The 27,028-nt window shown below is 51.9% G+C and overlaps 1 protein-coding gene across 12 annotated transcripts in view; it reads left to right on the top strand.

The window, feature by feature from the left end:
- The window catches only part of LOC121070680 (USP6 N-terminal-like protein), an 80,833-nt gene that overhangs the window by 26,034 nt on the left and 27,771 nt on the right, over window positions 1-27,028 (top strand). For 5 of the 12 annotated variants that reach the window (XM_040558187.1, XM_040558188.1, XM_040558197.1 and 2 more), the window contains one exon: window positions 22,443-22,745. The gene's annotated coding sequence lies outside the window, so the exon portion shown is untranslated. Of the gene's footprint in view, window positions 1-5,767; window positions 6,230-8,096; window positions 8,473-8,495; window positions 8,648-9,833; window positions 10,172-10,542; window positions 10,857-14,218; window positions 17,683-20,949; window positions 21,123-22,442; window positions 22,746-27,028 lie in introns of those variants that run through there. The other 7 variants (XM_040558195.1, XM_040558189.1, XM_040558192.1 and 4 more) reach the window with 7 other exon arrangements.

Here is a 27,028-nt window from a genome sequence, read left to right as displayed (position 1 = left end):
AGCTGCGTGCCCTTTGCTCTGTCTTTGCAGCTAGAAATGAAGTGAGAGTGATGCTCACTAGCGGTGTGATCTCCGTGGTTCATCTAGAGGAGGACAGAAGTTGGCTGCTCTCACCACTTAATCCCTTGGTTAAAAGTACTGGAAGCTGCACGTGAACTTGCTTGGCTTTTCCAAAAGGTGCGATATTAAAATAACCAGCCCCGTTTCTTCAAATTGCCAGAGCTGACTTACAAATCAAATGCACCCAAAACCCAACTCAGAGGTCCCAATGTAAGAGTCGTCTTCTTGGGGTCGCTTGGTGGAAATAATAATGCACCCAAGTGAATTGATGTATGGGATTCCTGTGGGCTGTCAGAGGGGGAAAGTAAGCCTGGAGAGCTGTCATCCTCTGCAACAAACACTGCACTTTCTGGCAGTGTAATTATTTACTGTGGTGGTGCGTGGGGAGGACGGTTCTGGGGGGTTTTCTGGTCTTTCCTCAGCAAAGATTTTCTTTGCCCGTCCACAGGTTCCTGCTCCGTGCATATTGAGGCATTATTTAATGCTGACTTCGGAGGCAAAGGGAAAGCTGTACCAGTTTCTGTGGATAATGAGAGCTCTTGCTTGATGTAACTGGCAGAGGGAGTAGGCTCGAGTCTCCACTTCTGTGCCAAGCCTTGTGTTTTCCCAGTGCTGATCCTTGCTGGGAGGATTGGAGGTGCATAGAGAAGGAACTGGGTGACTGGTTTCCCCTGTGCCTTGGTTTCTCTTTCCAATGACATCTTGTAAGCTCTCCCCCTTCCTTGTCTTCTGTGGACTGGTGCTAGAAACAGAAATGCTGGAAAACAGCTCTGGTGTCACACGGAAGGGCCTCCAGTTGAAGCTGAGATGATTTAAGCAATAAGATGCGCAGTTACCGTAGTACTGTGAGAAGGGGCTTTATCTGTGACAAGACAAAGGGGGGGTGGAAGCCAACCAAGCATTATTTGAGTTGATAAATTATTGTCTAGGGATGAGAGTGCTGGATAGGTGAGCGAAATGTCCGTGTCTGCAAAATACGGAGGTGGTGTATGTGTCTAGGGAAGTTTACTGGCGTTTTGGGTGACGGGGCAGGTTGTATTTCCGGTGGTTTTATGCTCGTCTTGCGAAGTTGAAAGCCTAACCTGTTTTTGCGATAGCCCTTGTGGTTTATTTTTGAGAGCTCTTTGCTAAAGCCAGACAGTTTGAGATGTCTCGGTCGCTAGCAGAGAAGCACTCTGTTTTCAGCAGCTAGATGTACATCTACAACTCCTGTCAGAGGGCTTCTTGGTACAGAACACAGCAAGCGGTGAAAAAGCTAAATAACATGTCCTCAGTTTCCTGTATTCACTGCACATGCAGGATTTGTGCCTTACCTGAGACCAGAACCAGGTAAAGTAAGGGGATGTTACTCCAGGAATAACCAGCAAAGCAGGCTGCTGTGAGCTCTGCTCCCAGTGCTCTGCTAAGTAGAATTAAAGGATTGCTGTTACACAGCATTTTCTTCTCTTATCCTTGCACTGCTGGCTTTTTGTGTGTCTTTAAGTCTTTGGGGAGGCAGCTTTGGTGGTGTCTCAGCTGTGAGGTGGTAAGCCTCTGGCTGAAGATGTGCAGCTACTCTTGGTGAGCTCCCCCAGTGAAATAGTACCGCTGGGGAGCCCAGGAACAGCCAAAAGGTTGGGCACGAGTAGGGGTTAGTGGCGTCTTCTGTCTTCTCCGCTTGGCCAGCAGATCTGTTTCCCTCCTGGCTCGCTGCGGCCCATCTTCCAACATCTGCATCTTCCTCCTCTCCCACCTGGATCGAGCACTGCAGCGTGTTTGGGTGGTTTCCTCCTCCTGAGGACAGGCACAGGGCATTGCAGCATCACCCCTTGCAACAGGGGCTACCACGGGGAAGACCTCCTGAGCCACAGATCTCTGGGGCTGCTGCACACGTGGTCTCGGGAAGGCCCGAGCTTTGATTTCAAGGTATCAAGTAGCATAAAAGCCTCAGTAAACAGCTAGAGGATGGCCCGTCCTCTCGTGAATTTGGTTGCTGTTCCTACCCCTGTGCCACAGCAGAGCTTCCTGCTGCGGAGGTGTGTGTTGAACCAAGGTCACTGCAGACTTCTCCATCTCCTGCGCCAAATGGAAGGAGCTTTCTTTTTTCTTTCCTGTTCTTTGAAGAACCTTGTGCCAACGCAAAGCCACAACTTTGCTGTTCAGGTTGAGGTTTGCCACAGCCCTGTCCTTCCCCTTCAGGGAGGAGTGGAGAGCATGGACCGAAGATCACAGATGTTAGGTTTTAAAGAAAATTACCCACCAGACCTCCAAAATCAGAAGTCTGATGTGTCTGATCTTGGAGCAGGCCGTGCTCCCGGTGGTATTCAGAGCCAGCTGTGAGCGCTTGATTAAAAAAGGCGTTTGAGCCATGGAGAAAAAGAAAGGGGAGTGGTACCTGCAGTGCTCATCGGCAGCAGCGTGCACACAGGCTCGGTGCTGGAGGCAGACGCTGGGTGCGGGGACGGAGGAGTCTCCTCGCAGGTTGGGAGCGGTGAGCATCTGCAGTTGTGCTGAGCGTGGTGCAGACCTGCTTGCCAGAGAGTGTGTGTCACAGCGGGTGTTTACAAACAGAGATCTCGTTAGTGAGGGCAGCCGGGGAGCGTGGCAGGGGGCCCAGCTTTGGGGAAGCTTTTGGGCAGCTTGCTCGAAGGAGGAGGCAGCTGCTGAAACGTTCGTAAACTTGCCTGTGAGCAAACTCCTCCTGGCTTCCCTGTGTGCAGGGGGAGAGTTGGGGCTTCTCCACATGCTCCTCGTGGTCAGGCTGAAGAGATGTGCTGGAGGTTAGTGATGGCTACCGATGGCAAGTCTGAGCAGCCTGGGCATTCCTATCATAAAGTTCTGCGTTCATAAACCCTAACAGAGTAGAGATCTGCTAGGCTGATTTCAGGGTCAGGAGCTTTTTCATTTTTTTGAGCTTCCTTCTGTAAGGTTCATCTGAAGGAAAGTGCTTTATTGTTGTTTTTTCTTGAGACTATAAAAGCAACGCAAAGTACCTGGTTGCAGTGGCAAGCCCCTTGTGAGGCTAGCTCCTTTTCTTTGTTGCTTACAGAAGTGCAAGACCCTTTCTAACATTATTCCCATGTATTTAGAGAAGCGGGCGCCATAATTCAAACTCTGGACACCTTCGGTCTTTGCCTTTCTCCTAGGATGGGAGGGTGCCGGTACCTGGTTCTGCAGACCCTTGCACAGCTGCCAGGCTGTGCAGTCCTGGCAATGGCACTTGGGTGTCTCTAAGCCTGCATTATCTTTCCTCACTCAGTATAAGGAACCGCGGACCTCTACGTCGAAGAGGTTTATTTCCTTTGGCAACAGGTTCCTAACCAGCCCTGAATGCTGCGTGTTCAGCGCGGTCACCTCAAGCTGCATGGTTAACACTTTACGATCACCGTGGTATTTACTTGAACTTCTGCATTCGGCCTTCAAAGTGTGTAGTTCTTTCATAAAAAAGAAATTTCCATGAAAGTAACTGCAGTCCCTCTGACAGGCTGTTGTGAAGCAGACTGCCTTGTGAGAATTTCCCAAATTGTTTTGTTTTCCTCTATACATTTTCTTCCACTGAAAATGAACGCTGGATGGTGGCAGGAGCAGCGGAGCCAGGGAATTCAGAGTTAACTGATCAGCTTGTCCCTAGTTCACCCTTTTCCCTTCTCTGACCACAACAGTCTGTCTTAGGAAAGATGATGTTTTGTTAGCTGGAAGAAATATATTTACTTTGAAGTGGAAAAACCCAGAACCCAGCAGTTGCTCTGGTCAGGTACTGGGAGTTGAAATGCTCAGCCCTTCCCTCCTCTGCTGGAGCCATGCCTTGCTTTCCTGCCTGTGTAAAAGCTGGATGGAGCAGCGATGTCACGGAAACCCCAGGCTGGCTGCAGCGAGCATCCTGCAGAAAACTCGCCTGCACCAGTAACCAGCTTTGGATGTTGGGCTGCGATGGCACAATCGTACTGTGGGGCTGTCAGCCGCTGTGTTTGGGATCACAGGTTAGTGCAGTGACCTTTGTGGCATGGCTGATCTGTTGCCTAATGCTCTGCGGTTGCTGGAAGCTCTAGTGTTCAGCGACGTTTTAGTCTTAAATAAAAGAAGGTAGATTTGGGTTAGATGTTGGGAGGAAATCCTTCACTGTAAGGGTGGTGAGGCACTGGCACAGGCTGCCCAGAGAAGCTGTGGCTGCCCAGCCCTGGAGGTGTTCAAGGCCAGGTTGGATGGGGCTTTGGGCAGCCTGGTCTAGTGGGTAGCATCCTGCCTATGGCAGCGGGGTTGGAATTAGATGATCTTCAAGGTCCCTCTCAACCCGAGCCTTTCTACTCTATGATTCTGTGATGTCTCTGCTCAGAAGGTGAGACTTCATTTCATCTGATCACGTGGGGAATCAGCTAAGTATTACGTGCCTCAATTTTCCCGTTTGCAAAGGTTTTCTTGAAGGCCAGGCATTAACCTGCCTGTCTTCTAACGAGCTTGCATCTCCATCAGCCGGGCGTAAATTCTGACTCCAAATCAATTTGCAGTGGCTCAAAACACACCGTGTGTAAACGGGAGCGTGCCTCGCGTCTTCTGCAACAGTGCTGCATCGCACCAGGCTGAGTCTGGCTCAGCTTCCTACAGACAAGCACAAAGCGTCTTTTTGGGCATCGTTTGTGGCACAGCCTACCTAACAGGATAGACTTTGTTTTTCATGCTTTTCCTTTTTTTTTTTTTTGCAGGGTATTTTTGCAGACGTTGGGATTAAAGACCTTCTATTTTTAAAACCTTTAAAATCTTGGAATGTGGCTCCATAGCAGTATGTAGTGGAATTTGGAAAAAAGTCTCTTAAAATGTCATACAAGGGAGAGTGCAGCGCTTAGGTCATGTTTAAGCTGTTAGGCTTTCTGTCGCTGGTGCGTATGATTTCTTTAATGAACGCAGAGCTATGAATGTTTTTCTTTTTAAAGAAAAACAAACAGTGGGCCTTCCATCTTAGACAAACGTCCCTTTTTTGAGAGGGCCTCTTCACTTAGGTTTTTCCCATTTAATGGCCTTTTTTAGTGGCCCTGTTCTTTCCATCTGATCTCTGTGCCCACACGTCTGAATGTTTCCATTTCAGAAAGGAGGACAACGGTGCCAGCAGACAAACTTCCAAATTCTGAAGCGCAGAAGCATTTTTAACACCTCAGAGCTGTGGCTAGCAAGAAAAACCCCACCAAAACCCCTTCAACTTTTACTGCAGCGTAAAGATAGCAGTGCTGCTTAGCCGCTTGTCGCGCTAAAATACTGGAACGGAACAATTTGCTAAAAGAAGGGCCGAGTTTGTCTAGCAGCACTGCAGTTTTCGGAGCAAGTCGGATGATTTGCCTATCTAATGCTGCAGCTGGGCCGTCAAACTTGTGGTGGCTCAGAGTGGGACTTTTGGGTGTTTCTCGGCTGCAGGACCCAGGAGCAGTTCTGTCTCCACCTGCCACGTTGTCACGCCGCAGAGACGAGCGTCCCCCAGCCTTTTGGGGGGCCGAGCTCACCCCCGTCGCTTTGTGAGTTATGTCCAACTGCAACCCAACTCCGGCCACCGGGTCGAGCAGTCTGAATCGGGCAATGCTTTTCTGTCTGCCCCCAAGCCTTCCAAGAGCCTGTTGAGGGGAAAGGGGAATGGCTTTTTTTCAAGAGCAGCTGAAGGCAATGCCCTAGTTACCATGGTTTTTAAATGGAGCACTTCAGGGGTTGTACAAAAGCATCTTTAGCACTTGCAGTGCAAAGGAGAATGAAAGGACGTGGATTATGTCAGCACTGCATCAGAGGCTTAAGTGAATGTCATTCATTTATTGTTCGGAGCTGACCCGATTTGGGTTGGATTGATGGAGTGGGAGGGGAGAGGGGACCTGTTTCGGATGACTTCTGAGGCTAAAATGCACTCGCAGGCTTTGTGTCGGGCCTGCATTGGCTTCTGCAGGGTAAACAGCGCGGTCTGGAGGGTGTTCCCGGTGTGCCGGCGTGGTGACGCGTCCTGCCCTTCCTGGCGAGACGCGCTGCCAAAGCGGGTTGACTCACGCCGCCTCTCCCCGTGCCGCGTTCCGCGGGGGGGGAAAACTTACTTGTTGGGGGGAACCTGCCCTGCCGAGGCTCGTTTTATTTATTTTGCAAGGTTTCGAAAGCTTCCAGTCGCCGGATGATTTGCGGAGCGGCTCCAGCCGAGCGGATCCGCCTGCTGGTGGCTCTGGATGAGGTAAGTCCGCCTGGGCTCGCTCGGCGTGTGAGCTCCCGGGATTAATTGCCAAGTGGCACTTGGTAATTAATGACAGAGGCCATTACTGCCAGCACTGGCTGAGGAGGCTGCATGGTGCCAGGAAAAGGCTGTGAGGCCGAAAAGGCACGACGGAGGGAACAACCCGTTCAGCCTGCCCGTGGCAGGATGCTTCTCTCCGCTTTTTCCCTGCACCTTGCGGTGCTTGCTCGAAGCACCAATTGTGCTTCGCTCCTTGTGTAGCAGAGATGCTGGCGAAGAACTTCCTTCCCATCTTACGGGGCTCTGAAGGTTGCCTCGGGGGCTGCCTGCATCTCCTGCTGGAAGGCTCTCGTTTGCATCTTTTAAACAATTTTGGTTCTGCCAGGAGGAATGCTCTGTCTGCAGATCCGGTGAAGGAGGCACTTCATTGGATTTTCTTTTTTTTTCCCCTCCCTTGCACAGATTCCTGTGGTCGTTACAGCACGCTCCTTCCTAACGATGCAGCTTGGTTTGTCAAGTGCCTGGTGCAGGTGGTGCTGTGGGCCTGAACCTGTCTGCAGATTTGTGAGAGAGAAGGGAAAAAATAAACATAGAAATTCCTGAGGAGCCAGGCTGGGAGTTTTAGAGAATCTCAGCCTGTTGAGCAAATGCTCTCTTCTCTCCCCGTTGTGCAGACCAGTCAAAATCTGAGTTTCATTGTATGTTCGTTAACAACATTCCACTTAATTTCAGTGGAGCCAGGGCTGCGTCCTCCAGCCAGCCGCCGTGGTAAGCCCCTGCCTGGGCTCTAGCGATCCCTCTGGAGTGGCGCGTCTGCCTCACAGCCTGTTCACAGAGGAGTTTTGGAGGGGGAGGAAGGCTGCCGGGGGGTCCAGGAGCATACTGCAAGTAACAGGAGGCTGAATTTGCTCCTTTTTGAGATGCAACTAGCAGAAAGAGCAACCTTGGCTTTGACGCCTCCGATCTGTGTCCCCTAGCCCGGTGTCTGCATTAAGAAAGGGTTTTGCTCTATAGAAATCGGTGTCTGAGGCTTTTAGGTTCGCAAAGAAACCCACTGGCTGGGAAAGCTTGCTCGTTTGTGGGTGAGAGTATCAAAATGATGTTAAAAGCAGCTGTAGTGCACAGCAGGGCTGTGGGGCAGGGGCCTTGGGGCCTGCCAGCGCGCCCATGTCACAGCGGCACCTGTAAAGCGTGGCGGGGCCAACGGGTGCTTTTCTCTTTGCCCTGCCCTTCCCGGGGGTGTGAAGGGCAGGGATGCCTTCTGGAGAGCAAAAGGGTTGATGCGGAGACATCTGCCTGCTGTGGGAGACCCGAACCTGAGACCAGTCTGGGATGTACCCGTTTTCTGTCTGTGAGAGCTTCTGGCTTGTTGTTTCCTTTATCGCTGTTCTGCATTTCTTCTTACTGATTTTATTTTTTAGAATCAAATTTGATAATGGCTGTCCAAATAAAGGGTAATGAAAGTCGAGTAGCTTGCCTTACCCCTTACGCAGCCGCTGCTGGGAGCAGTTAGCAGTTTCATGAGAAATGAGGCAAGACAGTTCATTTTGCTTTGCTGCGCCTGAGCTGGCTCTGCGGGGCTCAGAAGTACGACGGGGTGGTAATTGGGCACGATGCGATCTTTGTGGCAAGGCTTTGCTTTTATGTGTAGCCACCGAAGGCTACAGGAAATTCATTGTGTTCCTTTGAACAGGATGGAGCCTTTCACGTGATCCTTTTTTTTGAAATTTAATTCTGCAATCTTTACCCGTTACCTAACAGCAGGAAGACTCCCTAAACTTGGAAGTGTATTTCATCTGCTCGAAGGGGGGGGGTGGGAAGCCTCTGTCTGGGCCCATCTGGGGAGCTGTGTCTGTCCCCTCGGAGGGGTTAAAAGCAGCAGCTGCGAGATGGCTCGCTCAGTTACGGGAGGAGAAATCATCCCTAGCGTGAAGCGTTACGAATGGCAGCGTCCGCCGGCCACGTGCAAGTTCAAAAAATGCCTCCCGGATTTGGGCAGCAAGGGGCAGAAACGTGCTCGGGTTCAGAGGATCTCAGGGGAAGCGCTCGCGTGGGCGAGGGCATGCTGCGCGCCGGCCCCCAAAGCCTGGTGCCGGGGCATTTCTTAGCGCTGCGGTTGGCAAATGCCGCGGGGCGCCGCGCCGAATCAGCCGAGGCTCTTTTAACTCGTGTTTAAGGCTGGAGGGGTTTGTTGCGAGTTCTGCTGCTGTTTAGAGGCTTTGCCTTCCTGGCCGGCCTCCAAGGTACGTAGCTGGCTGTGTAGCGCTCGCTGGAGCGTACCTCCCCCAGACTTCCCCTCCGCTTTGTCTGGTGTACCCGAGACCTCGCTCCGGAGCAGCGTTCCCCTGCATCTTCCCACCGCAATGCCCGTGGTGAAATCTGGCTGCGGGGCGGCCTGCAATTCATCTGCTCCGACTGGTAAGCTGACTGCTTCCAGAGCTCCCTGGGATTTAAGGAGGGAAAAGAGATTTTTAATGTCAGTGCTTTGCATCAGGAGGGCTGATGACTGGAGTCCTGATGGCTTTTCTTCTAGAGCTTTTGTGCATGCAAAGGTTGTAATTTAGTTTCTTCTTGAATTGAACAGCTGTGAAAGGACTAAAATCTGCTGCTCGTGGGAGCTGTGATTGGGGATGCGTGAAGAGGCAGAAACTTTCACGCCCTCCGCTTCTAGAGCAGATAGTGCTTCATGTGAAAAGGAGAGCGGAGAGCTGTCCTGTAAAGTGACCTGCTGCACGTTTACAGCTAGAATCCTGTTTCAAGCCATGCGGGGTAATGTTTTGAGATGGTCTTTTAATCTGTGACCGCCAGCTTTGAAATAGCACAGCTGAGCAGGCTTTGTTACCTTGCCAGGTTCAAGTTGTGCGTGCTGTGGTCCCTGGGTCTGGAGGGCAGCACTTCTGCCACGGTGCTTCTCCCAAAGACTAAGGAGTTAATTTCCCACTTGCTAGCTAAGTAGGGAGAGCTGCGATCCTCGATCCTCAGTTACGGCTTGCCCCGAGGGAAGGACAGATGGGACTTCGTTGCCTTTGGCAGCTGCTGGCAGTCCTGTCTGCTTCTCGTATGCCGGCAGTCCATCGAGGGTAGGCACAGCGTGTGCTTCCTCTTGTCCGGTGGCTTGTCACCAGAGATGCAGAAGAGGTCATTATGCCAGCCTCTGGCAATGCACTAGCTCTGGGGACGCAGGGAACGAATCGTTAAAAATTGGGCTGCGGCAATTAAGGCATCCGCAGAATAACTTGCGTCCTTGTGCTGCTCTTACGCCTGGAGCTCGGTGGGGCCACGTGGCGAGAGCCTGCTGATGGAGCCATGGTGCTGCCACGTGGAGCAGGTGACAGCCTCCGATGGTCCTGCAGGACCGTTAGAAGATCCTGCAGGCGGAGAAGTCCATGGAGGCCGCTGTTGGCTCACTCGTAACATGCACAGGCTCCTCATTTTGGTCCTGGAGCACGGGGAGCGTGAGCTCTGCTCTCGGAGGCTGGTGCAAGACAACAAGCAAAGAGCTACGAACTGCCACGACTTCCACTCTAAAAACACCATAAAAGGCTGTCCTTAGGAGCTGGGCATGGGAGCTGTTCCCACCCACATTGCTGCAGCATGAGTCACTTGGCTATCACAACTGCTCCTGGTGTGGATGCCCGGCCGAAGATGCGGCGAGGAGCGGAGGGAGGAAGGGGAACTGCTCCGCAGCGCTGCCGAAGCGATGGAGAGTTACGAAGAAGAGGAAGGCACGCACGCTTGCATGAACTCGCCTGAACTGCTGGCTGGTTTTGCTTTCGTTAGTATTTTTTGAGAGCTTCCAGAAAGTGCTGCTTGCTGGTGACATGAAATTGAAGTGTTTGCAGCAGAGGGCCTTCTGAATGAGCAGGGAAAAAAAAGTTTCCTTTTAGGAAGCACAGTAACTGCCATGTGAATGTGAAGCTGCAATACCTCTCTGACGTGAAAGTATGTTTTATCCCTCATCTTTAAACTTTAAGCTTAGTTTTTTTCCTCTTCTTGTTCTTCATCTTCATCATTCTGTTTCCTACGCCGGTGCGGGACTAGGCCAAGCTGCTTTTTTGACAGGCTGCGTCCACAGAGAGCTCCCTTAATATATCCATACCTGTGTCTCTTCTCCCACACGCAGGTGTTGGGAAGTAAATCTGGGTTTGTTTTGGTTTCTTTCCTGAGGCGCCACCCACCTGCCCCGGTCCCAAAGATGGGGTGGTCATTGTTTTTCCCTTTTCCTTCCTTCCGCTTGATGAAGCCTTGGCTATCGGGGCTTACCGGATTAAGTCTGTCAGTGGGAAATTCTATAAAAAGCTTCCTTTATTTAGACGCCAGCCCAGTGATGACATCATGTGGGCAAGTTCTCCAAGTTTGTCTGGGCTGCGTGCGCAGAGGAAGAGGTAGCGGCCGTGGAGCTGCATGCTTGCGAGGACGTCTCCATGGACCTGCTGGGTGGCCTGAGAGCGGGGTCCTGTGCCAGAACAGGGGGTCCCCATCTCCCAAAGAGCACCGAGAGGTCCTACAGCAGGTGGTGTGGGTCACTCTCATCTCACTGCAGTCTCTCTGGCTGGTACATCTCCTGAAGGAAGTTTTTAAAAGCTGTGAAACCGTAGCCGTGGTTGTACTGCTCACCGCTTTTCAGGTTAGTCCTTTAATGTGTTCTTGTGCTGCTGTGGGCAGCAGCCACCCAGGCTCTACTCCTGAGTGTCTCCTTGCTTACCTTGAGGCACAAAGGGCAGGTTTACGGATGCGTCTCCCAAAGGGCCGTGAGGAAGCAGGGAAACAAGCTGCTAGTCTGGAAACATGGCAGTGGGCAGGCAAACCCACGTGTCAGCTTGAAGGCAGGTGTGAACATCTCGTGGGTGTGGCTTGGGGCAGAGGGAACAGGCAAGGTTGGACACCAAAGGTGGCAGATCTTTACCTTTATTTTTTTGGCATTGTAACGGGAGTTTTGAAATGGGGGGCAAGACCTATATTTGTGAAGGGTTAGGGTTAGCATAAGATTACTACTGTTTTTTTCTGCCATCACTTATTTCTCATCCTTCTGCAAAACAAGTGGCTTCTTTCCTCCATGTGCCTACCTTTTAAGCTACTTTTCCATCCTTCCTCTGCGCAGCACCTGCTATGTTCACAGGTAAGAATGTGACCTAAACAAGGCCTCCAAGCACAGGTTACCACTGGGCTTCATTCACATCTTTGGATGAAAAAGCATCCTTTTGCGTGCTGGCTTTGTTTCAGTATTGCTGTATGGTAGCACAGGCTTCTCCTTACCTGCCTGCAGGAATTCCCAGGTATTTCTTCAAGTCAGAGACCATTTCAGTGTTGGAATGGTACAGAACTCCCAGTTGTGATGCACTTAGCTGGCATCACAATTATTCTACTTGCCCTGGTAGTTTTGCAAACCTGAGGCTTACATAGTTTCTTGTTTTGTTTTTTTTTGTAAGGACTAAGCATAGTCTTCATTACCTGCCCTGGTCTGTTCTGCTATGGCAGGTGGTGCTTTTCGGTGTGTGCTGCCGTTTGAGCAGCTCTGGCATCGATGCTTAGACGCCTTTTCAAAAGGGCCTTTGGGGTGCAGGTGGGGTGTCCTCGGAGCCCCTGGGGTTTCTGTATGTGGGGTACAATAAAGCCATCAGTCAGGACTGCTCGGCTCTGAAGGGATAAGGCTGACACTTCCGTGTCAAAAATATTCTTTAAAGTGTCAGAAAAATGTTTGTTATTCAGGCAGTGTATCCGAGGCATAGCACCGTAGGGGTCCTGTGAAACGAGCGGAGCTGACGAACAGTTGCAGAAGGCCACGTGCAGTATTTGTTAACAAATGCCTGTCACCGGGTGAACCGTGTACACGCTGCACCTGATGGGCATGGCACGACCCATACCTTTCTGGGGTAACGCTCGCAGAGAGGAGCGTGGTGTGGCTCTCAGTGTCCCCTAAACCTCAGTGACCACCTTAGGGCTGGGGGTATTTGGGGCTGAGCCACCAGTTGAGTCTGTCCATAACGAAGGTTTCCCAGTGCCCTGTCGGACCCAGGCTCTTGGTCAGAGGAGAGAGGCTGATTCCAAACCCATGTGTGCCCGTGCCTGCTCTGCACCGCTGCTGCTCCACTTGTCAACGTGATCTTCCTCCCATCTTCTCCAACTCGATACCCTGAGCTATAAAAACAATAATAAAAATAAATCTGCACGGCACAAGCATTCTGCACCTCGGTATGGATGGCTAGAATGCTCTGCTGTCTTTAGAAAGTTATTTTGCAACATTAGGTCATGTTAGTAGAAAATTTTGGGCTCCCGGGTCTCTGCCCTCCAGTACGGGAGAGAGGCCTCTTCTCACAGATAACCAGGGAGAGGACAAGAGGGAATGGCCTTAAGTTGCACCAGGGGAGATTCGGGTTGGAAATTAGGAGACGTTTCTCCTCAGAAAGAGCTGTCAGGCATTGGGACGGGTTGCTCAGGGAGGTGGTGGAGTCACTGTCCCTTGGGGTGTTCAAGGAGAGGTTGGATGTGGTGCCTGGGGACGTGGTTTAGTGGGTGACATTGGTGGTAGGGGGACAGTTGGAGCAGGCGATCTCGGAGGTTTTCTCCGACCCGATGATTCTACGGGAAATGGCCCAACACAGGGCCGCAAGGTGGCCAAGGGCCTGGAGCTCCCCTCCCGTGAGGAGAGGCTGGGCGAGCTGGGCCTGCTTGGCCTGGGGAAGAGGCGGCTCAGGGGGGTCTCATCGGTGTCCCTCAGTACCTGAGGGGATGGAGCCAGGCTCCTGTCAGTGGTGCCCAGTGTTGGGCCCAAAGTGGGACACGAGAGGTTCCCTCGAAACCCCGGGCAGCACGGCTGTGCTGTGCGGGTGCTGGAGCCCTGGCACAGGCTGCCCAGAGGCTGTGGGGGCTCCTCCTTGGAGAGCTCCAAAAGCCACCTGGACGTGGGCCTGGGCACCCTGCTCTGGGTGGCCCTGCTGGAGCGGGGCCGGGACCAGGTGGGCCCAGAGCTCCCTTCCCACCTCAGCCATCCCGTGGTTGTGTGAAAATACAGATTTACAGGTGCCAGATTTAGATAGCGTCTTAGCATTGGATTGCCTAGAAAATGAGATCTTGGAGGCAGCAAAAAAAGTTTTTTTCTAAGGTACCTTTGTTGTGTTCCCTGGTACGAAAATCCAGCGTTCACAGTACCGCCTTAATTAACAAAGAAACGAGCATGTTTTTAACATTGGGAAGTAACATCTGATAATATTTGCTCTGTAGAATGGGTGTGGGGATTGGGTATTTTTAGCTGCAGCTATTCAAGTTGTTCTGTTATGACCTTCTCTCAATACCCTTTTATAACATTTTCTTGTAAGTATTTGTAATTGCAGTAGCTTTTTTTCAGCCAAAGACGTGTTGCTGGGGGGAGAAGAGGGTGTAGCAGCCTATTTCTGGTAGGTGTGTGTGTGTCTGGTGATAGATTGTTGGTGTCGAAGAGGGTACGGTTTTAGAATAGGGTGCATTTTGGATGCACTCAAGGGACCTTTCCCAGGGCAGAGGGTTGGCTGCAACACTTGTAAGATTGCCATCGCCTGCTTCTCAAAAGCAGTTTAGGCTGTGATTTGTGAGCTCTCAGCCTCTCTCAAAAAGCTGAATTTGGACAAGAAGTGTAAAAGGTACTGGACAGAGGAGCGGCATGCTGACGGAGATGCTGTGGTGTAAGAATCCTAGAGGAAGTGGGGCATAATGAATGACAATCTGAATTTCAGGCGTCTGTGCAATGGTTTGGTCTATAGCTGACTGCTATAGATTGCTCCATCCTCCTCCGTGCAGCCGAATGGTTCAGGTCAATGTGTCAGGCTTGCTTTCTGTGCTGGCATCCCGTCTTTTTGGGGGCATGGCACTGTCTCGCACAGGTTTGGGTCGGGGTCCCTCCTGGCTGCAGCACCTAGCAGTGGGGCTGGAGCTGTGTCTGGCTTAGGCTGAGCCTGGGGAAGGGATGAGAATGGTGTTTAAGTGGCTAATTGTTTATATTTTCTTTTTTCTCAGCATCCAAATCAGTGATGACGATTTTCTGCTGATGGGCAGTAAATTAAATTAAGAAACCGTTCCCCGAGCCAAAACTTTTTTTTGTCTGCAACAAGCGCTTTCATGCTGTGGTCCGTTTTTAATGACCACAAGCGTGCGTGAAGCTGGGCTTAGAGCTGCTAGAAATGGCAGCAGAGCACACTGAAGGTGTTGAGACTGCACTCGGCCATTGGTCCAGCCTTGAGTCAGGAAAAAAACCTAAGTAGCCGCTCCCCAACATGCCGAGCGTGCTTTCTGCAGCTCACTGGGGCGACAGCGCTGTGGGCAGGTATCGTTGAAGACTTTGCAAGGTGTTAGCTTGGGTGGTGGTAGCCGAGTATTTCATGTCCTAAGTAACACTCAGACTTTTGTTGCCCTTCTAGGTTTTGGGACCTTAAACATGATACTCTGGTTGCTTAAAAAAAATATATTAAAAATAAAAAGTGACTGTGTGTGTTAATGCATTCAGTGCTTTTTTGGGAGCTGTAAGCTTGGCACCAGGGCCTAAGTTTTCATGTGACACCCGTGTTTAATTTTGAGTCGCTCACTGGCAGCATCACTGTGGGCTTAGTGCATTTGTACGGTTGCTGAGTAAAAGACCAGCGGCAGCAGTGGAGGCTTCATTCTGGTGGTTTTGGGGTGAGGTATGGTGATAAGGGGTCTGGCAGGAAGGAAGCACAGCGCGTGGTAAAGAACAGAGAAACTGTTGGTGCTTGAAACTTGAGTGGGCAGAATATTGTCTGGAAACGGTCTCTTGCAGCAGGTCCGAGGGTTTGGTTCCTGATGGTACGTGTGGTCCCGGTGGGACGGGCAGGCAGCGCGGACTGTACCAGCTGAGAGCCACCTCGGTCCCAAATCCCCCACGGCTGCTGTTAGCTGGGAGGGAGTTCAGGCTGTGACTCTACCGACAGCCCTCCCAGAACAAGGAGGGAGGGGAGAAACAATCTAGAAAAGCAAATATTTTGCGATCGTGTTGAGCAACAGTGTGTGCTTTTGTTTTCTGTCAATGGAAGGAAGTGGGAGAAATGTGTCATAGCTTTAGTGCATCACAGGCTTCGGTGCCGCAAAAGAGATTGAGCGCAGTGGATCACAGATCAGGATCCAGGGGGTAATGTCTGTTAGGAAAAGATGCTTGGAGCAGCACCTGGGAAAGGCGCCGCTTGTGTTCAGCTGCAGCCGAGCATCTGTCAGAAGCAGGTGCCGAAGGAAAAAGAGCAGAAAGAGAGAGAACCTGAGCTGAAGCGGTATGTTTGCCTTCGGTTGTTTGAAACGCAAGCATCTCTCGCGGCCGCTTCGCAGGCTAGCGGTAGAAAAGCTGTCCTGTGCGTTGCACGAGTGCTGTGGCTTTCATCACAGTGCTGAGTAACGCGCTGCTACCTGCACTGCTATGCTGCCACAGGTGCCTGCACGCATGGTGCTCTGCAAAGTGGTTCCTGTGCAAGCCTGGGCACTCCTGGGGCTGCCGGGGTGGAGCACTAGCTTTGGGATGCTCTGTGGGATGGAGGCAGGAGGTGCAAAGCCTGAACGCCGCCGTGCAGCTTCCTGCAGCCCTGTGGTTCTGGGCCGAGGTCCCTGCAGTGCTGCTAGGCTGGCGTGTGCTGGCCCCGGTGCTCGTGTGCCCTGCCAGGTGGAGCTTGGGATATTTCTGCTCCTGGACTGAGTGGCAGGGGGGTCTGCGACCAGGGACTTGCGGTGAGAATCCAAGTCCTGGCACGCATGGGGATGGGTGAGCCCGTGGCACTCACAACTGCTACAAATAGGCAGTGGTGCAAAGCAGTCTGCAATAGTGAACTTTGATCTTGTAGAGATCAAAGAATTGGGAAAGTTTGTGCATGAAACAGCGACAAGAAACCGATGTTTAACACCTTTATTGGAGCACTTCCTTCCTTGATCCTGATGTGAGCAAAGACTGACATTGGTACAGGAAAAATGAAGGCTGCTCTGGCTTATCAACAGCTGTTTGGTATAGTCGAGGAGTTTTAGCTTACTTTCTGCTGCTGGGAAGTAGTCGAGGTGCTGGGACCAGGCAGATGAGCTTCTCTTGTCCTGTGCTTAGCCAGGACAAGGCTGCAGTGGCCGTGCTTTCGGGGCTGTGCATGCTCCAACGCAGGCTCCTCTGCTAGGCTGACAGTGGTGATGACAAGCAAACAGGCTCCCATTTGCTCTCTGGAAAAGTTCTTCCTGCTAGTGACTTGATGTTTGTTAAAAATAACATGCAAAATCTCCGTGGTCTTGTATTCTGAAGTGTTATTTCAGGGCCTGCGGTCGTGTTCTAACTCCAGTGTGAATCTTACTCTTTGTATCGGCCCCACTCTTCACCTCAGGAAAGAATAAACGCCATTTCTTTGCTCCTTTCCTTATCAAAACACCCCCCCGCTGTTCTCAGGTGCGTGTTTCTTGACAAACCGCATTTTCGGAGCGATCTTGTAGAGTGCCAAGTCCAGCTGCTCTTCGGGTAGGATGCGTTCAGCTCTCCCACATTCAGATCTTGGAGTATAAAGATGCCCATTTCCCAAACTCCAGTGGAAAATCATCATCCAGTTTCTTCGTAGCAATTAACCGAATTAACGGGCGTGCTTTAAGTGAAGTGTCTAATTGTTGCTTCTCCCGGGTGAACGTTAGGTGCACTTATTTTTAAAATGCTTTTTCAAGTTCAAATCCTAACTCGTTTTTCTTCAGCTGAACATGCCTTCAGAGAAGTCAGACTGCGTTTGCTTTTCGCTGTCCTTTTGAAACGCCAGGTGATGCCTGATTTGTTTTCATTTGCTTCCAGGGGAGATCACCACCTGCACAAAAACACTGCAATTCGGGACAAAAGCAAACAAAAAGCAATTTCAGGACAGTCTTGTCCTAGCCAGTGGTGGGAGCTTCTTGCGCTTCTTTCACGCTGTCAGGGCAGGGCCCTGCTGCTGTCTCACAATTTATGGATTCCTGCATGTTTTCCATGGGCCAGATTTTTAAATTTTCTCTAATAGAAAGGCCATGTAGCTAAATTGCCAGAAGTGACCAGGGGAGCAGCCTTGCAGCACGGTTCTTCTGTGCGTGTTGTCACCTGTCCCATGCAAGCTCCAGCTCTCACTGGCACAACCCTTCTCAAACGCTCTTATTAAAAGATGAAGTTTGCTGTGGTCCCCTCTCCCTTGCTTTTATCCCGCTTGTGTTGTTACTCGTATTGGAAACGGCTGCATCCCCAGGTGCTTTGGAACTTGGGCGAGGGGCTGGCGAAATTCCCGGCGCTTCCCGACGGCTCAGCCCGTGGATGCCTGCCCACGGGCTGTCCTCGGCCCCTCTCCTGCTGGGCGCGTGGCCAGGCGCTGAGCTCATGGGTAGGGCTCTTTCCCCAGAAACTGAGACAAATTACTGCCCCGTCCCGCTGCTGTGATCATCACAGGAGGTTTCAAAACCAAGCGTGGGGAAGAAGCTGGGCTGGCGAACCTGAGCTGCTGGTTTGTGCTGGGTTGGGATGGCCTGCGAGGAGAGGTAGGGGTGGTGGGGGGATTGTATCATGACTTGGTCGTGTGTGCCGTGAATTGGTAAAGAAATGTAGAATATGGACTAGCTTGGTTGGAGGGGATCTACAAAGATCCTTGAGTCCAGCTGAGAGGTGTAGGGTTGGAAGGACATCAGGTTTCTGGCCTTCTATCCTTGTAAGGAGTGCTTGGACATGCTGGTACGATCCCATATGAATCTCCAATGGCGCTCGGTGTCCCCTGGCGAGCACTCTGAGTGCTCCCACATGTCCTGGACCAGCAGAGTGCTGTCAGTCCCTGGCTCTTGCAGTTGTCCCTGTCCCCAGCAAGTGTCCCCTTATCACCGCCTCGGGGCAGCGCTGTCATCGCTCTGCAGACCCAGAGCGCAGCCTCTCTGCAGCAGCACGGTGTGAACCACCTTTGCTGAGCCCTTCAAGGATGATTAAATGCTAGTTAGGAAATAATTAGGAAGTCCCCGGGGAGCAGTGGCACCCCACCGCAGCGATGGGGCTGTGCTTGGTGCCGTGGGCTCAGACCCTGGTTTTGGGAGCGATGGTTCAGCTGCTGTTGATCGCCTGGGGCTGGAGCCCTGCGGTGCATGCAGCGGGGTTTTGGTTACGGCCGGAGTTTGCATCCTCTTCCACGCTTACCAGCCCACCTGGCTGCCTGCTCATCGCTCCCCCGAGCACCGTTTTGTTGCATTTAACTAATATTGCAGTAACGTTTTTGACTTGTGAACATCAGCACCCTTTCCTTTGCCGTGGCTGGAGAGTCGCGTGGCTGCCCCTCGTCGCGCAGGCTCAACGGATCCATTTCTAGCATCAGCCCTGCGCTCCGTGTCAACCATGGTAAAGTGGTAACAGCCAAACGCCTTGTGAATCGTAAGCAGTGTCTTGGAGCCCTGACCAAATTACCCAGATGTTGATTTCAACACCATTAAAAAAAACAACTGGCTTTATTTTTACATCGACTCCTAAGCTGGTGAGCTGCCTCTAACAGCGTGTCCTACCCGATCCTTGCTGTTTCGTAAGCTCAAGGCTGCTGCTAGTACTGCATGTGCCGTGAGTCTGCCCCTCCAGTTGGATTTTATAAACATGTTTTCCACAAAGGGAAGAGGGGAGGCTTCTTGTGTGAACGCTTTCCTCCAAGGGAACACGACCGTTACGTTTTCTTGTTTATATAAAATGGTGCTTTTGCACAAAATAGCAGAAATTCCTGCGAGCGTTCAGTTCGGGTAATTTTAGGAATTATCAACAGAAAGGAAGGGAAAGGTTATGTTGTAATTAAAGAAAGATTGCTTTAATGCTCTTTAAAATGCTGTGTGTCCTAACGCTGTACTGCAAAGTCGTAAAAGATCGCAGAGCTTGGGGAGACATTTTCTCAGTGCCTTCCCAGTGCTGGATCAGACGCATCTTGTTTCCCTGAAGTTTTCTGTTACTTGATGTGATTGCTTGGGGCTTCAGTAGTAGAAAAGTTAACAACAGTTAGTGCTTTAGCATCTGGAGATGCTCTTTGAAGGTGGTGGAAGTCCAAGGAACTGCCAGCATCGTGGTCGGGGAGCATCCTCGCACGGGCTGCCACGTACAGACGTGTTCGGAGGCTGTGCCTTCTGCTTAAACCCGTGACACTGGTCGAAGAAATGAGGGCAGTGCTGGGAGAACCTCATTTAAAATACTTTTTTTCCTAGGAGCACAGGCATTGGTCTGGGTCACTGTAACAGCTCAAGCCACTTCTAAAAACGGAGTGCAGCCAGGGGCTTTGGCAAGCAGTGGGAGACCCACGCAGTCAGTACAGTCTCTCTTTAACTGAGTTTAGATAACTGCAACTTAGGAACCATCAGCCTCAGCGCCTATTTTGGGCGAGTTTTCCAGAGGCAAGCTGTACCTCATTGTTAGTGGATTTTTCACTTCCTACCTATTTATCTCATTGGTTGTCCCAGTGCCTTCACATAATGGGACGTTTGTTATTTCCTTGTTTGCGTTTTAAAACGGCGCGGTCCCTCTGTGCCAAGGAGAGCACGGGCTGCTGGCAGCGCGGTCACTGGCTTCTGTGTCCTGCTTGTTCCCGTATCCTTCGCTAAGGACCCTCTCCAGCTCTCGTGGTGCCAAGGGGGAAATCTGAACTGTTGGCCAGGACGCGTGCCCTTGTCCCTTCGCATCAGACGCTTGTTACGTGCCGGTAGCCTGGAGCTGGCAGTGGCAACCGAGCCTAAAAGCAGAAAAGACTTGAAAAAGAAAAAAGGAGATGCAGCGAAAGCTTTTAGCCCACCCAAAGTCGCCCTGCGCGTCTTGGAGGCAAAAACCGCCGTGGGAATGGTGAAAGGAAGAGCAGCATGTCCTGTGGTGTCTCTGTGCGGGTCGAAAAGAATAAAGTAGTGTGCTGGGAGGAGGGCTTGCTGGGAGGAGAGCCTGCGGTCTGGCAGATCCTTCCCAGAGCATCCGAGGGCCGTTATTCCCCTGTTCAGCGGGGTTGAAGAGTTGTCTCGCCGCTCAGCCTGGATTCTCGCTCGGCGCTCGCAGTGCGGCCGCCTCCAGGTCATTTTATCCAGGTGCTGAATCTCCCTTTGGAGTTTTGTCTAGCTGGATGCCGAGGTGCAGCCACGCTTCCGTGCTTGGAAGGAGCGCTTGGATTTGTCCTGCCTGCTCCACGCTGGAGTGGAGAACGATCATCGCCGTGTCTTCCTGTGGCCTGCTGTTAAAGAAATGCAAGCTGCTCTTCCAGTCTTAAGCAACCAGAATAAGTCAGTTCTTGAACTGTGTTTATACTGTTCCTTTCCAGCACCGTGCATCATCCAAAAGAGGTTTTTTTTTCTGACTTTCTCGCCTTTTTATAGACACTGGAATGGAGGAAGGGGGGAATGCGGAGTAGAGAGAAAATAAGTCTTCAGTTCCCAAAACAGCATGTGGACTTTTGCACTTCCCAGTTTACTTCTCTTTTTTTTTTTTTAGTGAGGTCAAGTAGAAATCATTTAAATAGTGAAGCTTAACAAAAAAAAAAAACAACACAAAATTCATTCATCTTCCTTTATTGTCGTCTGCAGAAAATGAGTTCCTAGCAGAAAGAGCCTAAAACAAATGTTTAGATGTTTTTTGTAGTTTTAAAATTTTTTTTATTCCCTGTGAGGTCTAAAAATAGAAGCTGCCGAAGAATTGTTTGCAGACCCACAGTTCTGCTCGAGGGCTTTAGCTCACATCTAAAGCTGTGGCTTTTGGCATTGCGGCGGTTGTTCTTTGCAGAAGCACCGAAGCTGCCCTGCTGTAGTACGAGCAGGGAGGAGCCGCTGTCAGAGCCCGTCTCCGTACCAGCCCTCTTTCTCCTCCCTGCTTCTCTCCTCCTGCCTCAGCCCTTGGTCGGAAAGCCTCCACCTGAGCCCCAAGGCACGCCGCAGCACAGCTGCCTGAAAATGAGAGCGAAACGTAAGTGCTGGGAGCACGAGGAGGACGGTGGGGAGGAGGCTGAGGTTGCGCTCACTGCCACGCACGGTGGTAGCCTCGAGGGGGGTGGAGAGCGTGGAAACGCAGCCTCACGTTTAAGTATTTCTGTAACGAAAAGGCTTGGCCGATACGTTTGCGTTTCACCGCGTTGCCGTAGTCTGGCGATACTTGCAGAAAAGTATTATCCTCATCGTGCCCACAGCTTTCCATTGTGCTTTGCAACCCCGATGTAAATTGAGGGGACAGAGGAAAGTGTGAGCAATTTGCCTTACAATGTGTGCAAGCCACGTTATAGGTTACTCAGGGGCAACGTATACGTACCATAGTCTGCGTTACGGGTTACTCAGCGCTAACTAATGGTGTCCACCTCAGCAAGGAACGCGCGGGAAGTCTTCTGCCCCTGGGGGCTCTGAGGCACTGTGCTGGGGGGTGATGGCACAGGAACGGGAGGGAAAGTGCATCACGAGTGTTCCTGAGTGAGACCGTGTTGCCGAAGCAGCTTCTCGAGGTGGAAGTGAGCCGTGCTTCCTCTGGCGGGCACGCACGCACGCTTCCCCCCTTGTTTCTAACAGCAGCGTCGCACTTCGGAGCCAAGTCTCATTTCACACTTGTGCAACTAGCGTGTTACTTCCGTGGGTTGCTTAAGGTGAGAATTAAAAATTTGTTTAAGAGGGGAAAATCCCCCCCCTTTTTTTTTTTTACCTTCTTCTGCTAAAAGTTAGTGCTTGGTCTCCGGTCGCCTTGATAAAACGCTGTCTCCAGCAGTCGTTGCAGACCGTCCTGGTGCAGCAGAGGCGATGTTGGAGCTGTGGCCGCAGGACTCCTTAGGCTGGTCCGCTGCAGCACGTCGGCTTTGTTCTGGGAAGGCCTGTCACCAACCGAAATGCTGCTCGGCTTCTGCATCCAAAGCTATGGGATGTGCTAGCGGTCCTCAAAGTCACGTGTGAAATGTGCACGTGCCTACACGGCGCAGAGTGCAGGCTGACAGCCTTCATGTCTCTCTTTTTTTCCCTTTGTCGCTGCTAAAATTCGGAAGGAATACCAGTTCTGGAGGCTGTCACAACGACAGCTCCACGCTGGGCTCTGTTCTTTGAATTGCTTTTAGCTGGTTGGATGTGTTGGGTAGAAGCCGAAAGTGCTGGGAAGTAGCTCAGCCAGCCCCAGCTCTCCAGCCCTGGGGTAGGGCACAGAGCATCCTCTGCTCGCTGAGCCTCAGGTAGCGTGTCTGCTGGTGCAAAAGTGTCACGGGCTCTGAGGTGTGCCAGGGACGGAAAGCTCACCGACTCCTTGCTTCCTTCGCAGTGACTCCGTGGGAAGAGCGAGCCCGCGTGCGGAGAGCCTCCTGGCGTGCCTCTTCTCCTGGCTGCTGGCGCTGAGCTGCGGCACCGCGGGGCCGCCGAGGACAGAGCTGCAGTGACCGGGTGGCGTGAGCCAGGCCGAGGGAACGGGCGTGCGGCCGGCGCTACGGGACGGCCGGGATTCGTCGCGCCCCGTGGCGGAGACGTCGGCTCGGGGCGAGGAAGGCTCGCGGCCGGTTAGATGCCCAAAGGGGAGAGCGCAACTCCGGCTGAACGGATGCATCTCGGCACCTGATACCACGCTCAGGTAAGGGCGTGCTGCTGGGCACCGGGTTGCATTTCCACGCTCCTTTCTGACTCCAGGGATCCCTCCGAGAGCACTTGTGTGCTGCGGGTGCCTGGGCCAAGAAATTGAGACCTGTGCCGGCCAGCCTGTTCTGTCGTAGTCCTGGGTGCTCTGTAGTAATCCTGGGTGTTCTCTAGCTGGGCTTCTTGGGACACTGCTAGTTGCGTCAAGCAGCTTGTTGCAGAGGCTCACTTGGCTGCCACAAGTGCATCTGCTGAAGGAGGTGAATGTGGTTATATAGGGATGGCTGTAACTTTCTCTGTTGTTCAGCATGTGGAGCTATTTCACTGATAGGACTAGAGGGAATGGCCTCAAGTTGCACCAGGGGAGGTTCAGTTTGGAAACGAGGAGATGTTTCTCCTCAGAGCAGTCAGGCATTGGGACGGGTTGCCCAGGGAGGTGGTGGAGTCACTGTCCCTGGGGGTGTTCAAGGAAAGGTTGGATGTGGTGCCTGGGGACGTGGTTTAGTGGGTGACATTGGTGGTAGGGGGAGGGTTGGACCAGGTGACCTTGGAGGTCTTTTCCAACCGTTATGAATCCATGATTCAGATATGGTGCAAGCTTATTGGGACAGGAACTGGTATGAGCTTTCTGTAACATGTCTGCCACGCAGAACGTGATCTGTGGGCAGTCATTTCCATGGACCCTCAAGACAGTTGAAACATTAACCCTGCAATTCAGCTGGCTTAGTGCTCCTTATGCTATTTAAAACACAAAAAAGCATGTCTGTGTGCTCTTGGGTTTGTCCTAGTCAAGGAAATAAACATGCAAACGGGATCTGTTGGATGTTGGTTCGTTCTGCCTGGTAGTAATTTTGTTCCTGAAGCCGTTACTCGCTCTGCCAGTGCAAGTCTGATTTCCTTTCCTGTAGCCCGTCTGTAGCCGAGCGCCACTTTTTGGGCGAGTATCAAAGCCAGGGGCTGAGGCTGCCTAAAGCCATCGTTAGGAGGGGACTGGGAAGGTTTGTCTGGGTTGAAATCTCCCTCCTAGGATTTCTAGCAAAACCACTAGACAGCTGTGAGCGGAGGTCCTACAGCTCAACACCCGCCCCCACCCGAGGGCATGGCTCAGTTGTTGAGCAGAAGGACCCGGGTCCTGCCGAGCAAGGAGCTCGGGGTGCAGCCAGGAGCGTGCCGTGCCGCCCCAGCCAGGGAGAGCTGTCGTCTCCTGCTGCTTGCCGCCTTGGCGCCTACAGCTGGCTGCGAGTGCTCCGAAACACACCGAGGCGCCTGTCTGTGCACTTGAATAAACCCTACCGGGGGATTTTTAGTGCTCTGTAGCCTGTTTCTTCCTGAGCTGCTCCTCCACGGGGCTGTGGGGCGGCTCTGCAGGGCTGCACGCCGCAGGGCACGCGAGTGCCGGCACCGCTGCTCGAGCTGTGGCTGCTGTGCCCCGGGGCACTGCGTCCTGGGGACACTGGGGGCTCAGCTCCGGCAGGTGTCCTGGGACAAACGGCTCGAGCTCAGCTCCTTTAGGCACGTTCCCCGCAGAAAAATCGCAGGGACTGGCTCGTACCGTAGGCAGCTAAAGGTTGTAAAATATGCTAAAACGTGCTTTTAAAATAGAAGGCGAAACAGGAACAGAGACGTGCTTAGTTTCGATGGTGGTAGATGTGGTTGTCAGTACGTACCTTGGTGACTTTATTCCGCGCTAGCTTCAGTCTGATGCAAGCTAGCGCGTTATTTAAGTACAGTGTGTCAAAACTTGCTTTATTTACTTCTCCTTTTTTCCCTTATGGCAGTCTCTAGTAGTTATTTGGGCACATTCGGGGCTCCAACACACCTTAGCCCAAAGTCAGTTCTTCTTCAGGGCAATAGTTATCGATGACTTGCTGCAGGGAGGCAGCCAGCCTTGAAATCCCCATTCTCACAGGCTCGGGCGCAGCTGGGCAGCACAGAAGTGCGCTGTTACAACAGCTGCAGCAAGCGTGCGGGTTCTGTGCGCTTTGCCCTGGGGGGATGAGGGGTGCAGGCGGCTGGGATGGCTCAGCTTGGGGAGGGAACTTGGGATTTCGCAATTTGGCTGCGTGCCTGTGTCGTGCTTGCCTTTAATTTGCTGGAATTGGTGGGCACGGCGCAGACAGAGAAGAAACCAAAACACGGAGGCTGTAATCTCGAGCGCACTGAGTGGCTGCTTCTCTGCAGGATAAAATATTGAAAAATTGCTTTGCGGAATATCCCCAAGTCCGGTCCGATGTTGAGAACGCGATGCTATGCTTCCCGAAAAGGAGGTTTACTGGCATTTTCCCTCGAAAGCCCTTATGCCAGGTTATAACTGACCTACTGTCCAGCAAAAGAGCGAAGGCAACAGTGAGCACAGCCTGCACTGGTGCAGCATGACAGTATAAAATCAGCACATGTGTAAAAAGCCTGTATTTTCCTTGTCAGAAGGCCGAGAGAAAACTGAAAGGTCAGCAGCTGTGGCTCAGGAGGGGTTTGGCTGCTGGGAGGCTGAAGAGCAAGAGCTCAGCAGCGCCCGAGGAGGGAGGTTTGACACCAGGGTTCAGCTCACGCAGGAAACACGGGGCAGTGCCTGCTCTCACACTGCTGCTGGAAACGGTAGGTTCGGGGTGAAGTGCTGCTTGCTTCAAGCTCACTTGGTGTGAAAAATACTGGATTGGCACAACATCACTGCAGCTTCTCCGTTCGAAGGCTAGGAGTTGCTTTCTGGCAGGTCCCAACAGCAAAACTGTTTTGCGAGAAGGTCTCGGAGGCGTCAAATCCTGAACCGTGGCTGAAGTGGATTTCTTGTGAGGCACCTCGAAACACGGTGATGTGCAACTGCCCGCAATCCTCTGCTGACTGCGCGTGGCCCACCAGCCAAGTCTTCAGTGTCCCTGCTCCAGTCCTTACCCAGAGCCTGCCCCCCCCTTGCGTTTTTGCTGGATTCGGGTCTGTGCGCGAGGCTCGCGTCCCGCTGCAGTTTAATGGGACTTCTCCTCGCTTGTATCCATCGAGCGGTGGGGCAAGAGGGCCTGCAGGTGGACGGAGGGCTGCGGGTGTGTCCTCAGGAGAGGACCCCTCTGGAAAGAGGTGGCAGCATCTGCTTCATCCGCAGGTACTGACATAGAGGGAGCAAACCAGGCAGGGCGACTGCAAGCGGCGTTTGTAAGAGGCAGCTTTTGTGGGGGGGGGGGAAAATGTCGCAGGTGGCTGAGGAGCACAGCAGGCACCTGGTGCGTGTCGGTGGCTCAGGGCTTGTACCCGAAGGGCTCTTGGAGCCGAGCTCCTTCCTGGCTGTGAGCTCCAGTGGAAGTCTCCTCCTGGCTGATGCGATAGGGCTCGCTCTTCTGAAAGCCAGCTTCCCTTAGGCCAATTTGTTTGGTGCTGCCGTACAGCAGCGCCATGGAAGTTCAATGACTACTTTAAACCAGAGCATAGATTTAGATACTCCACTTTCCCTAAGTATTTGCTGTTACGTATGATAATGATTTTATGGGACAAAAAGAAAAAATTAAATCTGTGGCTTCTCAGGGAGTAAGCTTGACTTGAAGGTAATAGTGTTTGCACACAGTCACGTGTTTTTGGTGCAGACACCTTCGTGCTGCTGCCAACACTTGAAATCCACACGGTGAATTAATATCAGGAAAGTTGTTCTCATCTAGGGAAAACTTCGATGTTTTGTGAAGAGTTTGCATTTGCTCATGGCTAGGTAGGTATTCGGTGTGGGTAGGCAGTAACGCGCATTTTCACGGAGCATCTTTTTTGCTTGCTGTTACTGGGGTTAGTTCTTCCCTTAAATCATAAACTGGGAGCTGCAAATTTTGTGGGAGATGGCAGACTGGGGTTTTTTTCTTCTACTCATTATTTTTAAAAGAAACTACTTGGGAACTCTGTTTGTTAGTTAAATTCCGTGGCTTGAGGCTTTCTGTTGCTTGTATCATAGCAAAATCATCTACTACCCTAATTGTTAATGCCTTCTTATCGTTCCTCTTCATGGCTGCTTCACAATGTGGGATTGACACAAAAAAAAAAAGGGAAAGTACAGTGCATACAGGAGAAAATTGGGCAGCTGGAGAAAGCCATTGGAGCTGTGTATTTAGGGGAAAAAATGAAGTCCTAAGCCTGGTGTATGTGAGTGGAGAAGCGAGGTAAGTACGGGCTGTAGCTAATTGAACCCGTGTTGTTGGTTGGGGTTCGGAGCCAGGCAGCCAGCTCTTACCCCGGTGCCATTTCTGTGATGTGAGAGCATTTTCTATGTTTGTTCTGGTTTCCTTGAAACTAAGCAGTCACTGCTGGCTCTTC

The sequence above is a fragment of the Cygnus olor genome, chromosome 5 (assembly GCF_009769625.2).
Source record: "Cygnus olor isolate bCygOlo1 chromosome 5, bCygOlo1.pri.v2, whole genome shotgun sequence".
Classification (NCBI taxonomy): Eukaryota; Metazoa; Chordata; class Aves; order Anseriformes; family Anatidae; genus Cygnus; species Cygnus olor.
The sequence above is the reverse complement of the archived record's forward strand: the minus strand, read 5'-3'. Positions and strand labels throughout refer to the sequence as shown.